This window comes from Panthera uncia (assembly GCF_023721935.1).
Source record: "Panthera uncia isolate 11264 chromosome C1 unlocalized genomic scaffold, Puncia_PCG_1.0 HiC_scaffold_4, whole genome shotgun sequence".
NCBI classification, from domain to species: domain Eukaryota; kingdom Metazoa; phylum Chordata; class Mammalia; order Carnivora; family Felidae; genus Panthera; species Panthera uncia.
The window spans coordinates 22,639,293-22,653,445 of record NW_026057585.1 but is presented as its reverse complement, the minus strand read 5'-3'; the positions used below and the strand labels follow the sequence as shown (position 1 = coordinate 22,653,445).

General features: G+C 37.2%; 1 long non-coding RNA gene across 1 annotated transcript in view; it reads left to right on the top strand.

The window, feature by feature from the left end:
* The window catches only part of LOC125912371 (uncharacterized), a 132,371-nt gene extending 120,687 nt beyond the window's left edge, over window positions 1-11,684 (top strand). The window contains exon 3 of the long non-coding RNA XR_007454686.1: window positions 10,692-11,684. This is a non-coding gene — a long non-coding RNA (uncharacterized LOC125912371). The remainder of the gene's footprint in view (window positions 1-10,691) is intronic.
* The last annotated feature ends 2,469 nt before the right edge of the window (window positions 11,685-14,153 follow it).

Below are 14,153 nucleotides of genomic sequence, written 5' to 3'. Positions count from 1 at the left end.
GCATCAGAATCAGGCTTGTTAAAACACAGATTAGGAACCCCACCTCCAGAGTTTTAGATTCATTGGACGCATAATGCCATCCGAGAATCTGCATTTGTAAGAAGTTCCCAGGTGAGGCTAGGCGACTGATCAAGGGACCACATTTTGACAACCACTGATCTAAACGGTAGCATAGTACTTTTAGCACTTTCTTTGATAAAGCTATTATCATGTTCTCAAAAGACATTTATTGACTCTGGAACCTATTATTAATGGATTTGGGAATTAGAGATATTCACTATCATTTTACAGTTACTAAAATAAATTCTATGATAACCATAAATACACTAACAATTTTTGCTAGGATATAATTTTGTGTAATTATAAATGTGTTACAATGATATAGGAATAGTAATAGAGTAACTTGCTTTGAGGTGAAAATATGTGTATTTTATTCTTTTCCTATCGAGTACTTCCTTGGTCTATTAAGTTTTGAAAAAGTGTCTATATTCTGAGGGGAAAAAAAGAGTAAATCCATTTCTATAGAGGATTATTATTATTATATCTGTGATTGTAAGTGTCTTCTGGTGAATGGAGACAATAGTAATAGCTTCTAGCAACAGTCACATTTACACTATTTAATATTTGCTCTATTAACCACAATCTAGTAAGTTACTTGAAAGGAGGATATTGTTCTACATTCTTTTGAATTCCCTACAGAGCTCCTAAGAACCTGAATTGTGAGCTGTCCTATAGGGCGTGAATGCTTTCAGGGCAATAAAACTCTAACATTTAGAAGAATTCCAGGAACATAGTAGGGGCTTAATAAATATTGACAGACCTGAATACTTCATGAATAGTACATGCATAATAGATATTCACTGATTTATTCTGAAAGACATCCTACCTCTTGAACATATAAGCTGTTTGATCTCAGCATGTTTGTCAGATACTATAAAATGAAAAGTGGAGAGGTCTAAATATCCTTGCATTAAGCCAGGTAACTTGGTTAGTGTGAGATTGACTTTAGGTTACTAATTTTGCCCATGTCTATACTACAGGCATGAAAATAAAAACATGTTTCTACATTTTAAAAAGTTTTGTTTTTAATAATATAGATATGACTTTGTACACATAAAATATATACTTAAAATGCATGTATCATCGTTACTTGTAGTATAAGCTACAGGCTTAATGAGACTAGAATGGTAAGACACAGATTTCATTCTGTTTATGGTTGTGAAAAAGGGTTTTATAACCTAGTAGTAGGACTTCTGAGGCTTAAATAGACCTGTGTATTGCCCCTAAAATGTTAATCTGATTTCTGCCCCTAAAGTATATTATCTTTGTTTTTTCATCAGTTCTGAGAATCGTAGCCTAAAATGTGCAGGGGTGATAGGCTGTATACATTGAGTGGACAATTGCATCATTATAAAGGCAGGATAAGCATGAATATCAATGACAGAAAAGTTATGAAGGAGTCCCCTCCTTCTCTCACCGATTGGTAACCTAAAAGCCCAGGAAAAACAATTATAGCATATAGGATGTGTGGTAGGGGAGAAATTGCAGAAAGACCTGATAAACCCAAATGTCTTGATAGAGCTAAATTTTTTCTAACACAGTATGAAAAACCACTAAAGACAAAACACTTTTTAATAACAGAAGTCATTTAAGGCCTTAAAAAAAAAGAAAAAGTACTGCTCTGCATCTGTTTTTAATTGACACCCACTATACCAGTCCCTGAGACACTATAGTGAGGTCTGCTGGCTGTGTCTCCCCCCCACCCCCCATCTGATTCCATAAGGATGTGCAGCCCACACTAACAAGCCAGCAGTGCTGCTTCTGGAAAATATCCTTTACTAACGTCAAAGAAAGAACAGGGTGGAACAGAACTGTAATGGTGCTTAACACGAAAGACTGCCTTTCTGCTTCCTTCTCCCTTTCCTCATAAACTGAATGAACTGTTGTTATAAGACAACATACTGCTGAGTTAATGTAACTTAAAAATTTACAGCAGGTTGTATGCCTGGAAGCACATTATGAGGCCACCTGTAGGCATCTAATTCCACTGAAAATAATAAATAATTGTGGAGAATTCCTCAGAGTCTAGAGGAGAGTGGATAAGAATCCTGTTGCTGGTTCACTCCAACAAGGATTCTGTTGTGGAGGAGGATTAGAGAATTGCACTCTCTCCAACAAATATGAGTAATCCTTCTCCCCACAAAAGAGTCTACTAAATGCAACACCAGACACCTGGGTGCCAAATCTACACAGCCATTTCTTGGGTACTTTTGATAATCCAGCAGCAGAAATGGCCACATGGCAATTGCTTAATATAGCACATTGATCCATTTAAGAACGCTTTTTTTTTTTTTACAGTAAAGAAAGCTATTTTGTTTGTCTCTGCATCCTGTTTATCTCTTCGAAGCCTCTTCCTCATATTTTGGCAAAAGTAAGTGACAGTAAGAATGTCCCTGATAGGATTCTAAGCTTTTTTATTTGGGAGAAATTAATATGTGTATTTTAGCAATGCTCAGCAACCTTGACCTTTTTCAAGTGGAAGGTAAAATTAATTTACTTCAGAGCTGCCTTAAAGAAAAAAAAATTTGTTATTATGCTTTTGCCACAAGGTAGGTGGATTTAGTACTTATCCTGTAACTATATCATTTATTTCAGGTCATATTCTGCTATAAGATCAGTGAAATTTTACACTTATGTGCATGAACTTTTATCAAGTAGATTCCTGAAGCTAGCCTTATTTTTGTTCAGTTGGGTTATAAATTACCCATAAGTTTGTTAATCCTTAGTCTTAGAAGCATTGCAGATACTGTTTGGATTTCAAATCTATAACAAACTTTCTCCACCATGATCCCATGGCTTTGATTTAAGAAAACTACATTTAAATAATCATTTAAATGTTGAGGATTGGATTCCTGGTGGTACTCAGGTTGACATTTCCTTTCTGTTTGTACTACACGAAGGGTTAATAAGGTTTGCGTAACCTTATTCTTTGACGGCTTTTCGGCAGAGTATTTCAGGATTGCTGCCAAAACAGATTTTAACCCTTTTAATAATGCTCATAATAACCACATTGTGCAGAGCACAGCGCATACTGCCCATAAGGCAATATAGCTCTGGACACAGTTTGATCTGATATCCAATCAAGGAAAGGTTCTTTGAGATGCTTGCCATTTTGGTTGCTATGGTGAGTTTCATATTTTGTGGAAACCACTGCTAGATGTCTTAAAATAGACCTTTGCCAAGAAAAACACTGGTCCAGTGGCATATGCTGGCAGAGCATTGCAAGGTTGCTCAAATTCCCTTCCTTTGTTTTTCCCTCTCCCCCCTGGGGCAACTGCTCCAAGCATCAGCCCACTAGTCTGGCAGGCTGAGAATCCAGAAACTTGCTGCTAATTACAATGTTGACAATTCCCAACCTGTTTACTGGCGCCAGCAATCAAACCGCATCCTCTCGAGTGAACCAAAAAGCACTTGCTGGCTTTAGCTTCCTGAGGTTCCAAGCTGGCTCTATTAATTACTGTTAACTTAAAACTGTATGTTGTACAGAAGAAGCTTAATTAGCTGGTTTGAGGATTAAAATCTATCCTTTACAAATTTTAAAGCCTTCTGTTCTTGACCAAATTATAGGAATCCATAAAACATCTTTCCTTGAACAAAATGCTGATTATTTAAGTATTACTTCCCTGAATCAATTTTGCCACTGTATTACCTTCAATCCAGCACCAAAGTAGATCAGAAAATGATGTCTCTCTCTCTCTCTCTCTCTCTCTCTCTCTCTTCCCCCCCCCCCCACCACTTCTCTTATTTCTTACAGTTGTATCTACATTTTATTTTTTTTTGAAATTGAGTAATAATGAGTATAATTACTTATGGTTGTAGTTTATAATTAAAGAAAAGGGAAAACCTTTTGATGGGGACAAGGTAGTCAAAAGATATCATTTTGTCTTGGTATATTTTAAAACAATTATAGTTACACCATTTTTTCAAGCGAACGCTTACTGCTGTGATAGAGCTCTGATTTGGGAGCTTTTGTCTTTCAAGTGTAAGAAGTACGTTTCTTTGATTGATAAGTTGGGTGACCACAGCAAGAAATCACTCTCTTGGCCTCCTAAATGACTAACACCATAGGTAACACAGATGTATCAGTGGATGACCACCATACAATCTGCATAAATAGCACAACAGCAGTGGATAAGGTTTTAGTATAAAACTCAGAATTTTATTTTGATTTTGCTCCAAGAGTCAGTCTGTCTTTATTTAATAAGACAGCTTTGAATATTTAAAAATGGAATAAAAGCATAAATACAATTTTAATTTATACATTAAAATGTGATTTTATTTATGTTCTTTGATGTGAGAACATCATTGGGTCAGCATTTGGTATCCCATTTTTAATTTTCCATTGAATATACTTCATGACAAATACTTGTCATTCTAATTTCTGAGCCAATACTTTCATTTGGAAGCTTATTAAATTGAGTTAATGTAACTTACATTAAAATTTTCTTTGTTTTACTAAAATATTTGCAACTTGGTTAAAGATCAAGCTATTCCTTTAACTATTATTTCTATGATTTCTACATTATTAATTTGGCCTATAAAATCTTCCTAGGTTTTGAAAAAAATATATATATATGGATAAGCACACTAAGACCTTTGGAATCTATTGGCACATTCACATCTATATATACAATATTTAAGCTTGAAAAAGGTTAAATCAGATGAATAACTGACTAGTATGAAGAATGTAAGAATTATTGCCAGATACCAGGAAGAGTAGAGTTGGAAGAAAAACTCCAATATTGAAGTTTTAGTGTGATGTATTAGAAAGAAAACATCCAAAGAGGACTTAGAAAATGGGTTTCAAATATTATTTGGGTATCCATGGGGAAGTTACTTAGATTCTCTGTGTTGTGAAAATATCATGTATAAAACATGGATGTAGGACCAGACACCTAATAACTGGATTTGAGATAGAAAGTAATCATAACAACTAAAAATCATATGAATTTACTATGGGCTTATAAGACTCACAAAATTTTGTATTCTGTGTGGATAATAGACTGGAAGATAATTCTATCAAAAGATAACAAATGATCAAGTGGAAATGCTGTGTCTTTGGATACACAGGCTGAGCCAGAGAAGAGCAAGCATGTCAATCTCCTATATCATTGCCATGGTTAATTAACAAATACCCTCATCCCTAAAATGTAATCAATTGCAGTGAACAGGAAAATCCAAATTCTGCATTTTATATTGAGAGATAGTGCTAATACAGTCTTAAATAAATTCCCCTAGGTTACTTTATTTCTAAAGTACAGTTTCAAATATAACATATACATTTTCCATAGAAAAATGGATGAAAAGGCTGTCTCTTTTAAGCCATGTGCCTCTTAGGCTTAATTTTCCTTAAGTTTGTCTTTTCAAGACTGATGACTTTCCTTTGACTTGTGAAACATCCAGAGTCCATTCCTTTCTCAGTTTTCTACCTATAAACTATGCCTATTTTACACAGACACTATTTCTATTTTAATTGATTCACACCTCTATACCGGCACATGACTTTTGATCTAAGTAAAAGCAAGAAGTTTTGAATACTATGAAAGCATTCCTACTGTATAGATACACTATATAAAGCCAATATTGTCAACTTCCCATCACAAGCTACTAGATCTGCCAATAAAATAGCCAACGATAATTTCATTATGGTTTCTTTAACACATCACCATAACTGCACAATCCTCTCCATGGTCCACATCCTTAATATTGTTACTTGCATCATTGTCCCTTGTCTCTTGTCAAATTCAATTGTTATCTGCACAAATTGTCAGATCTAAATGTGAAACTGTCCCAAAAATTTAGCATCAACCCCGATTTTTAATATAGCAGCCACAACTAACAAAAACCTGTTTCTTTCAGTGTAAAGAATCCTTATATTTTGACTCTGTCCTAATATCTAGTATTAAACACTCTCAAAGTTGTTTTGGACAACCACATCCAGCAACTGAAAGGAATATGAGATATCTTAATAAAAATATAATGAATAGTTTCCAAACTTTGCATTTCTACCATTAGAAATCTTTTTGAAATCAAATGCTTTTGAAAACTTTATACAATTTGTATTGAACCTATTCTCAAAGTCTCAAATGGATGTAAAGTATCATATCCATCATTAAACTGTAGATGAAACATTATGTAAATTATCTGAATAAAGTTATAGCTGACAAACCATATTATTTTAATTCTTAGAGAATGGGTAAATTATTTTGTGGTTATAAGGTCAACTTGTATTAACTATACTTGGAACACCCAAGAGAGTAACACCTTTCAAATAAAACTATAATTTAATTTTGCTTGTAACTTAAATTTGCCTTGCTAATAAGTATTGAAAAAATACTGTATAATCCTTATCATTGGAAATATATCTATCACAGTAATTATTATATTGGCTAAAATGATTTTCAGTTGATTATTTGTTAAAAATTTATGAATTCTTACAAGTACTTATACATTTAATATTAAATAAAATATATTAGGTAGCATATTTACATCAAAATTCACATGGAATAAAATAATTCCAGATTAAACAGTTACTTATAGTTCCAAAAAGAATAGCACCTTTAAAAAAATGTTCTCATAGATTGTTCAATTATTTAGAAGCTGTATCTGGTAATCAGAGAAAATGAGTTTTCTATCTTAAAAAAAAGAATAAGTGCACTATTCATAAGCAATATTGGGAATTAACAATTTACATTCGCATTAAGTTAAACTTAAATATATGCAATTCAACAGCCATTTTATGGATTAGCTGCTTTTAAAAAGATATTAACTATAGGGAAAACTGTAAAATTCTGTATTAGCATATCCTGAAATAATAATATTCTTTTACTAAATTAATAATGTTTTTGAACACCTATCATGTGCCAGATATGGGACCAGGTATTTTAAAAGCTTTAGCACTGCTATGCTATTTCAGAATGAAATATCCCACACAGATACTAGCTCTTGTTTTAGAATGCAAAAAATAATAATAATTTCCCCACTCCTCTAAAAATCATAATTAAACTTAATAGCATAAACATTTACACACAGAACAAACATTTTAAAAGGCCCAGTGCTTATTCTTCATGAACTACAATTATATACATTGACTTTGAAAAGAGTTATTTGCGATTTGGTCTTTTTAAGTTGAAATGTTTCTGAGGTGGATCCCTGGTTTAGAGAGCCTCAGATACATTACACATATAGCGAATACATGCAGTTTCACAATAACACACTAGGATGAATCTGTAAGTCATTCTTTGGGGATTTTCTTTCCTGCCAAAACTTCAAATAGAAACTGAATGGCAAAGAAGTGACAAATATGTTTCCATGTATTTCATGTTTTAAAAATTTAAGTAAAAACCTTGAAGACCATTTTCCTGTTTGCTATCAAGATAAAATATGCTGGTGGGTGCATTTGAAAGCTTTGTCTTTTTTAAAGCTTCTTTCTTAGTTGTGCTATCGATTTGCACACCATCCACATATAAAATGAAGAGAAGAATTTAGCAGCCCCCCCCCCCCCCCCCAGCAAAAGGCTTTCTTTGAAATGGAGTCCATAGCAGGTAGAAGGGCCTTGAGAGACTATAAATCTAGCCCTCCTTGTTGTGCATGAGACACCGAGGGCCAGGCAAGCTTTGTGGTTTGTCCATTGTCATCATTCACAACGGACCCTGTACTCAAAATCAGGTTTTCCAGCTTTTATTCCAAAGTTCTTTTCACCTCAAGCATCATATAACAGAGGAAAAAATGAGATTTGAGGTTTTTCCATAGAACTGCCTCAATTCTGTAATTTGCTTTGTCTTTGTAAACACTTACAAAGCCTCTTTAAAAGAGTAAATAAATTGTGCATGAAACTGGACCCATAGTAAGCATTTTAAAATTTAATTCCCCTGTAGTTGTGCATAAAACAATCCAAAATATTTAGAAGTCTTACCCTAATATATTTCTGTTACAAAGGAAAATATTTTGCATGCATGTTTCTCATAGAGTACCAGTTATGACATTCATTTATTCATTCATTCTTCTTAGATTCCAAAAATAAATGGAATGTTTGGTAGATATACAGAAACTATCCTAAATAAGTAACTTTAGTTGATCTTGGGACTTGTTTGAACAAATCTATGAAATTGGCCACATTTTGCTCACAAATATAAAAATAGACCTCAAACAATTACTTTTCCCTCAGGTATTTGGACATAAATTTAAAGAAACAAAAAATTTCAAGAGTATCAATTTTCCAATTAAATTATATCATTGTTACAAAAATATTTTTTAGAAACAATGTCTCCTAAGAGCACATATTTAATTCAAGTTTTAAAAAAGACACTATTTTCGAATTATGCAATTATGCCACTATTGTAATATAATTTGTCAACTTTTTAAAAACTGTATTATGATATAAACTGTATTTTAACCAAGAACATAGTATTAGTAAATAGATTATGGCGATATATATAGTTTTTAGTGTGAAATTTAACTGAGATTCGGTACTAATTTGAAGCTAATAAAATAAATAGAGTAAACCTTATTTAAAATCCTTTGAATGTTTTAAAGTTTATAGTTTATTCTTAGGGGTTTTTTGTTTTTGTTTTTTAACTTTTGGTTCTAGCTGTAGGTAGTAGGTGTGTAAATTTGCAGACAGTGTGCATGTCACCGAGCCTCAAAAGGTATTTCCACAAACACAGCAAATGAAAATCTTTGTCTTTGCACTTATACAGCTAGTAAAATATTTTTTGTTGATTTTGAAGACGGTCTTACATAGCTCTCATTATTAATTAGAATATAATTGAACTCAGAACTCATAAGATTTGGGTAGTCATATATTTTTAATCTGGGCAACAATACAAATATTAGAGATCCATTGGTTCTGTTGTTAAACTACACTTAACAAACTCAACTAATCACCAGGTACTAAATATAGTTCAAGAAACTTAGAATTTCACAATATCTGTTTTTTAACTGATAAGTTTTGGATGATTGCAATGTTTTCTCAATTAAAAAGCTTATACATTCACACAGTGTTTTATAGATTGAAATTGAAGAATTATAAGTCATTTAAAATATAGGTGTCAAGAGAAAAATCTCAAAACGTTTTCTTAAAAATTATACTATAAAACTTTTTGCTTAAAAGCTATTTAGCATTTATGTTAATAAGTGTATAGCAACCAATAACTAAATGTGATAGCTAAATACAATAATAAAAAAGTTTTGAAGTATTCTATCACTAATATGTTTTATTTTTAATTAAAAATGTTTATTACCAAAATAAATGTACCTTCATACATGCAGATTACACTACTCTCTAACAGTGTAAAATCATCATTCTGTCATTTCTATGGTATAATGGTCACTAAAACTGTATTATTAAAAAGTTGGTGAATAATTGTGATGGTCTTATACTGTCTTCTATATCTTTAGACCTTCTCATGTATCCTACATAAAAACACAAAATTTTCCTCAATATACCCAGACAAAAAAGTCTATTTTTATTTTTGAAAAATTACCATTACTGATGTGCAATATAATAAAAACAAAAATGTTTGTATGGTTTATGGAATTTTCTTTCCATCAAAATGCTACTTCCTCATTGCTCTCCTTTACCTGGACATTCACTGACAGTTCTTTTCTGGTTCTAGATTGGCACTGCTGTGACACCAAGAACCATATCATTCTAAAGCAAACAGTGGACTTGGGGAGAAATCCTGGTTCCAGGACATGATTATTTATTTAAAAATGTACTTGTCCAGAATCATCTGCCTAATACACATACATACATATGTGTGTGTGTATGTGTGTGTGTATTCATGATTAAACAGTGTAGTATTCACATAGAGGCTGTCATGATCCTCAAGGGATCTTTAATCATGAATACCACCACTCCCTGCAGGTCTATTCAAGCAACAGTATCAGAACACAATTCACAGACACAAGGAATAAAATCAGTAAATTGTTTGTAAAACACTTTCCATCAAACTCCTTACCTGAGACTCAGTAGTAAACCATCAACCAAAATCATGTATTTTACACCTACTAATGAATATCATGGTATAAATGTGAGTGTTCACAGACAGTATACAAATCTCAATGGAAAACCTAAAATCTTCCACCTCTAAGCCAGAAACTGTGTTCATAAAATTTTGAGTACATAGGTGGAGTTAACTAAAGTAAAAATAGTAGTAAAAAAAGGAAATTTTCATAAGTTTTCTCCCTCCCCCTCCATTGTGCCCTATGTATTACTATCAAAGAATAGTCTAAGCTGTATCCATATGCTTTTCTCAGGTAGAAATTCTATCACTTTTGAAAAGAAACCAAATTTTAGAAAAACGTTGTATATCCTTCTAGTATTTGGACATCAACTGAAAATCCAGGTATTATAATTTCTTAAAATCACTTGGATCTAGCTTGAAAAACACACACAATCACTTTGCACTTCTTTAATCTTGTCTATGAATACTGACAGGGCAAAAGTGACAACCAGCTAGTAGTGATATACTTTCAAATTCTCTTTTCTGAGGAAAACAAGTTGACTGTAATAAAACAATTAACTACAGCAATTTCAACTGAATAAAGTTTTGGGCCTTCCCCCCTTATCTATAAAGGCCCAATTTAGTTTTTAAAAAATGTTTTTTTTTCTTTTCAAATTTAAATAGGAACCAGCTCAGTCAGACTGACACCTAATGGAAACTTTTATAAGAAGATAATTCTGCAAAGGAAAGAGAGCAATGAGATAAGTATTGAAACCACTTGAACCAAGAAAATCAAATACTTGTTGACCATGAGATGAGTAGAGGTTTCCTTTAGATTTCATCACTAGCATTTACAATTATTCCACTTAAAAAATTATTATTCATTTATGAAGCAAATGCAATCATAAGCTAAAGTCCCACTGGCAAAGAACTGAATGAAATAGCTTGTTTTTAAAAGTTCTTCCTCAGTCTCTCAACGAATGCCAGAGTATTACCTTTCATTTCCGGAAAACTCTATCACTAGGCCCCCAGCTCCCTTTCTTTCAAATCTTATACACTTACTAGTCAACCAGCAGCATGAGGCTAACTTTCCAAAGATCACCTAGTTACTAGATTATGTGGCTCTCTCTACTTTCCCAATTTCCCAATAAAACAATGCCACTAGCAGACATATTGAATTTTGTTAAATACATAACAAGCCCTTAATCACCAACTGGTGTATCCCTATGGAAAGAGGATAATTCATGGAACAATGAAGGGAAGAACAGTAGTCACACATTCCCTTGCTAGTGAGAGAATGTCGAGTGCAGAGATAGCATATTTGTGCTTTCTTTTCTACTTCAATTCCTTCCTTAAAGGGACTTGCCCTGGGAGCTTCTCAGAAGGTCCCCACTCATTTTCCTCGCAAACAACTTTCCCTGAGCGCAAAAGCTGTGAGTGTAGATACCCCGCGAGTAACTGTGGGATCAGACGCGGTGTAGTGGAAATAGGGTCAGGAGAGGAGTGGCGCCTTGTACCCCTCACTAGGAATCCAAAGTACTAAAAGAAACGCAAAGCTCTACATGGGAAAGCATGCGAGTGTGCCTGCCTTCTTCGAAGCACCTCGCTCTCCAGGGCTCAGAGCTGCCCTTGTGGGCAAGAACTCAGTGCGGGTACGTGCACGTCGCGCCCAGGAAAGGCGTCCTCCAAAGGGAAAAGGTGTCTGGGGCGTAGCTCAGCTTAGAGCTGGTCTGGGAACGCCGCGCGAGAGAGCGTCGCAGGCTTCCCATTTTGTTGTTTTTGTTTGTTTTCTCCTGCAGCTTCGACTTCTCAGAAACTCAGTCTTCGCATCCCTTGCACCACCGACGGCACCACGCAGGGAGGAAACCTGGATTTAGAGTCCCAGCAGGCTCTTGCTGACCCTAGTGGAACCTTCTGGCCGCCTGTGCATTCTTGTCCCAGCATTTTCTCCTCCTACCTTTGAAGTGCCACGACCGGGAGGGCCCTGGCGCCTCGCAAGGAGGAAAGGAGAGGTGCAGAGCTGCGTGGTCCGCTGCCGGCAAGAGCTGAGAGCTCCAGCCTCCTCGACCCTCCTCCTCCTGTATGGTGAATCAACTCTCCCAGCTCCATCTTGGGCATCTCAACTCCTGCCATATCCGGTTGTCCCCGGGAGTGTCTGGGCGTGCTTGGGGGGGGATCGGTGGGTAGTTGCTTGCTCTTCACTAGGAGGGGGCACATCCGTATGGTTTTATCGTCCATTAGTATTCGAAACAAACAAACAAAACTGCAAGTAGTAAAAGGGAAAGGCTCGCTCTTCCTCTCGTCCCTTCGCAGCAGACCTGAGAGGGGGAACATGCCTTGGGTTTGTTGGTGTTTGAGACTCGTCCTAAAAGCAGAGGCAGGGAAGACAGCGCTGAAGAGGTGTCCCAAAGAAACTGGACGGCTGAACAGTCACTGCCTGCCCCAACCACTTTCAGGAAGGTTCCAGCTCTGTGCCACACCGCAACCAATCCGCTTCTCATTCTGTTTCTCCACCCCTTCGCGGAGAATCCGCAAAGAAAGTATGGGTCCCTCAGGAGACCCGCCACACGCTTCCAATCTGGAAGTTCTGCGCGGACCCAGGCCTCTGTCATTCTCCCCCCCCTCCCCCCCCCCACTCCCCCACCCCCAGTGCCCAGCCCGGGTCTCCACGTCTAGCTGCGCAGTGGCACCGCCGCGGGGGTGGGGCTCCGGCACCGCCCCGGGCCGGGATTCGCGAAGTCACGAGCTTCCGCAGCTTGCGGGGGCACCTTCGCCCACGGACACGCCCTTTCTGCGGAGGCAGCCCCTAGCGACCCTCTGCGGAGCTCCTGCTTCTCGCTCGCGAAGCTGCCAAACTGCTCAAGGCCTTTCAGTCATTCCCAACTTTAGAGGCTCGCTCAGTCCCCGTCTCTCCCCCAAGCCACACCCCAGCGAGGAGAGGAAAAGAGCAGGCCGGGGACGCCAAAACTCCGCGCAGGCTCCGCTGAGCAGACACCCATCCTTTCCCCGCCCCTCCCCTCCTCCTCGACCCCCGCGCCCCTGTGCGGACCCATTCTACAGCCCCAGTCACCAGAGGCAGGGCGCGCAGAGCCTTTCTGGTGGGATGTGTCTACTAATCAACTAACACGCGACCCAGAGCGAAAACAACGAGGAAAGGAAAAGATCAAAAAAGTGCTACCTTGGCAACCACAGGCGTTTAGAGGCCAGCTGGTGGGCTGAAGGGGCGGCCGCTGCCCGCCTGCCGCTGGTACTCTCCTCGACTACGCGTATTCTTAAGCAATAACAACGTAATCCGTATTATCCACCCAAGAATACCCGTCACCGAAGAGAGTCAGAGGACCAAGCTGCTGCTGCCGCTGCTACCGCTGCCGCTGCTACTGCCGCCGCCGCCACCAGAACTCTTGCTGCTGAGCCCGCCCCTGGCTGGGGCTGGGCTGAGCTTGACCGGGACCATAAATCCATAACTCGATTTCCCTAAAGAAGGATCCAAAGCTGTGCTCTGCTGCTTCCTGCCCAAATCCAAATGGCTGCTCTATTTCCAATTCTGAAAGACAAATCACAAAACCAAGCACTTAATACAGGAGAAGAGTGCTCTCTTCCCAGTGAGGAAGGAGGATGTGGGAAGGCTCTTTGGGCACGGAGTGGGCGTGACAAGTAACCTTTAGTTTACCTGGTGCTCTCCCAGTGCCTTCCTCTGGACTTGTTCTGCTCGGTACCCGCTCTGGTCTCGGCCAGCCTACTCTAGGTGCTGTGATTGAGTGTCATGGCAGCGAGAGAGCCCTGTAAGAGACATGCATAGTTAAGCACACAAATATTACAAATGTATTTGCCTAGACGGCTTTAAGAAGAAGTGAGGCTCAAATAAAGATAGGGTCATGCATGGGTGAAATTTTCAGCAGTGTGTTTTGGAAATGCATTTTCTCAAGCCCAAGATCACAGAAAATAAACACCCATTCAATTTACTACTTGAAATCAAATACTTATAGATCTACAAAAATAGGCATCTCTCCTTTGAAGGCCTTACAGCTATACAACATAATGATTTTGAAGGGGAAAAAAAGCTTCAAAGCATAAAATAATTAAACTCATTTTCCATAGTATCAGAATTCACTGAGTTGACAAGCTGGTAGAGTTTATGTGATTTAG